We start from the raw sequence: 3857 nt of genomic DNA, 5'->3' as shown, positions 1-3857 counted from the left end.
CTCTCCCCGCCCCGGCGGGCCGCGGCGCGGGGGGAAGGTGGCGCCTCCCGCCCGGAGGCAGGCCCCGGCAGCCCTAGAACCAGCCCCCGTTCTTGAGGGAGCTGTAATTAAGAAACTGCATCTTACGATTTAAAATTTGGGCCTGTGCTTTTCTCCAGCTGAGAGCAAAGGAACAGGCTGACATCCTTCAGACTACAGGGCGGTGCTCTTTTGCACCTTTTTTTCCCCGAGCAAAAAGTCACATTAACAGTTTTCAAGGAGAGAGAACTGAAACCATCCCTGGAAAATAGCTTAAACGCAGCCAGGGCAGCTCTGAGGCGCTTAGATGACCTACAGGAAAAGGACTGATACTTCAAAAACAGGCAGCTAGCTACAAATAAAGTCACCAAGTTTTGGCGAGTTATTGAAAAGGAAAATAGCGTTTGCTTGTCTCTGCCTCAGGCAGCATATACCAACACGCAGCCTTCCTTCGGTTCTCTGTGCCTTTACAGCTGTGCCCTTACAGAAGTCCTACAGCGGGAAGGGCCCCACTCACCCTAACTCAGTTTTGGGTACAACGGCATCTAGGTAAACATGCTATAGATGTATGTATGTATATAAAGGTGTATTTAGGTACACAAATGAAACTACAGAAAGCAGTGATAACACTTCCAGAGCTAAAACCCATTAAATCACCAAAATAAAAACACTGAAGAAAGTAACACATTTATTCCAACAAATTTAACCCTTTATTGCACTTTGAACATATACATGACAGTTATTTCCCACAATTACTGATTATTTCAACACTGATGTTACACCTGTCAAGTATAATGTTGCTTGAAGATGCAACATTTCAGGCACTGATCCTGCAGTTCAAGTTAGAGCTAAAAGTATTTACAAAATTATACTTTCTTGCATAATATTCTAATTTCCATAAGTTTAAAAAGAATATTGTTTATGCAATACAAAAATCAGACGGTTGCATTTTTTTAACAAACATTATTTTGACAATTATTTTCTGTATACATATGATTTGACATTTCAGAAGTTTTTGCATTTTAATTTTTTTATCCAACTAGCAATTCCCTCAAGTAAAAAAAAAGCTTGAGCTTTAAAATGCTTTACCATATAATACAGAATCAAGAAAAACTTTAAAAGCATATTTTGTAGCCTCCAGAGTTGCACTTCCTTCTATTTGAATGAGAATTTTTTGATACTATTTTCAAAATGCATATGCAGAATGTGAGTGTGAATTAATGACTAATACTCTGCTCTACATTTTAAATATACCTCTCAAAATCCTCAAGTCTTCCAATCCCAAGACTGAACATCTTAATTAAAAAAGACAAAGCTACAGCACATGATGATTTAGACCTTAAGTATAAACTGATATTAATTTCTTCTCCTTTTGACTATATTTCACTCATAAACCAGTTAAAAATGCTAACAGCTTTTTCTAGTAAGCATCCTTTGCAGATGTGAAAGCAAGTCACAGAAATTTCTTATCCCTTGGTTTTTCCAACATAGATCTAAAATACTTGAGGGTTTTTGTTTTTTTGTTGTTTGGTTGTTTTTTTTTTTATAATTATACGTGCTTTATTAAGGAGACCATACTAAACCCACTAATACTAACCTATTATTGTTTACTAGAAAATGATCACTCTAGAAAATAAATAGCTTATTTGATGTGCTGATTCCAGATGGAAGCTTAGGGTTTGATGCAGAAACTGTGGGGTGAAGTTCTTTAGCCAAACTCGGTCAAAGAGGACTGCAATAGTTCTCTTGTGGCCCTGACATCTTATAAAAGATGCAACTTCTATAAAAATATATTTAATACACAACAGCCAATGTATACGCAATTATTCTCCTTCTGTTACAGAAATACTGAAAGTAAGCAACTTCCCTAATTTCCAGATGTGCCTCAGGTTAAAGTTTATGTAAAAAGAAAACTACCCGATAATACTGCATTTCAGTGACCTGCTATCGCAATTAAACATGGTCATCATAGCTACAGAAATTGCCCTTACGGTTTCCAGACAAAAGACACCTTTTGTGTTTTGATGGATTGGAAGTCAGCTTATTGAATGGAATTTTAATGAACAGTTTGAGTAAATTTAAGATTGGTCTATATAAATAAATTCTGAAAATGAGCAGAAGAGAGGAAGTTCATCTCCATAGCAGCATTTAGGAATAAAACTTGAATATATCAAGGATTATATTAGAACGTCTAGATAGAGCTGATCAAACCGACAAGGAAGGAAAGACAACTTGTCCTGAATGTGTACATCAGTATTAGAAAATGGGAACAAGTTCTGCATAAGAAAAATCTTTTCAAGCAATATTAGAGACTAGAGGATTTTACGAATTTCACCTTTTGATATAGCATTGTACAGCAGATAGTTTTAAAGTTAACTTAAGAGTTCTCTTACAGCTGACAAATAGGTTAGTTCTACCTTTATATAAAACCTATCAACTGCTGAATTCAAAACTAATAAGCAATAAAAGGTGTGAAGCCTATTTTTCTCTCATATACGTTTTGAAGCCTTACATTCACGTTACATTCTTATTTCTTTCTCCATTGAAGGTTTTAAAATGCAGCTAATTTAGTTCCAAGTTCTAAACCATTTCCCTTGCCACTGCAGGTACCAAAAGTCCAAGAATTGTCCTTTAAAATTATCCACACTCTGCTTGCTATTTCTATAAGTTCTGTACTACCCATACAGAAAAATAACATAATATTACAGGCGACATTTATCTCTAACTAGGCAAGAAAAAGGAATACTGCACTGGGTACACCACTCATTTTTAAAGTATAATACTCTATCTGCAGGAGACTCATTGCTATATTTTAAAAATATGAACATACAACATGAATCCTTATTATGCAAATGAATTTGCAACAAACCACCTTCCTTATAATGGTAACAGACCATTCTGAAGGGTAAGAATATAAAGAAGTTATTGGCAATATGACATTCAAAAATTATGCAAAGATGACAAACATGGAATATTATTGGAGAAAAAAAAATCAGAAGAGAATGAGAAAATGCTTAGTGTATAAACAAGTCATATGACATTCTCCAAGAGCTCATATGTTTATTTTAAAGGGGCCTTTAATATGCTTTTGGCTCAGAACCAGAAAAACACCACTAGCCCCATCTTCATTTCAAACATTCTTAAATTTCTAATGACAGGACTTTGATGAGATTAGATTGTTTTAGCTATTTGAAGGTAGTGAGAAATGTCTGATCTAAGCCTTTTAATAATTTCCTTAGAGACCTTTAAATTAAAAAAAAAAAAAAAAATCAAAAAAGTGGCATGCATGCTTTTGTTACCCAGTGATGGAAATAGATCTGTATAAAAAGACTGGCACCTCTCCCAAGGCCAAGAAAGAAAGAGAAGCAGTAGCAGTTTAAGAAAGACTTCAAAATACCTGCATATTGTTAGATGAACCGTGTAATTTAAATACCCATCTGCCTCTTTGTCTTTAACCCTTTATAGCATGGTCTCAAATTTAGTGAGTCCTGACTGCCACTTTCACAGTTCTTGAGTTGCAGTACACTGCTATGTAATTAGCATTTAGTAATACAATTTGTTAATTAGAGGAATACTTGCAGTGAACCATAAACCAGAACCTGAAACCAGATTAGTTTGGATTATTATTTTTTCAGAAGCACCTATCCATTTATAATTTACTGTGGATGTACTTTCTTGCCAAGGCATTCAAAAGTAAAGCAATCCTGCTTGTATTTTCAATTAAAAACAAGCTGTATTAATAAAAAGTGTATGATTACTTTTCAGTATTTTGAAGAATGTGGATATATATATCTATATATATGTACACACACATCTATAGCACAGCCTATGTTTGGGGC

Source organism: Pygoscelis adeliae, unplaced genomic scaffold, assembly GCF_000699105.1.
Source record: "Pygoscelis adeliae isolate BGI_AS28 unplaced genomic scaffold, ASM69910v1 Scaffold71, whole genome shotgun sequence".
Lineage (NCBI taxonomy): Eukaryota > Metazoa > Chordata > Aves > Sphenisciformes > Spheniscidae > Pygoscelis > Pygoscelis adeliae.
Note: the sequence above shows the minus strand (reverse complement) of the source record.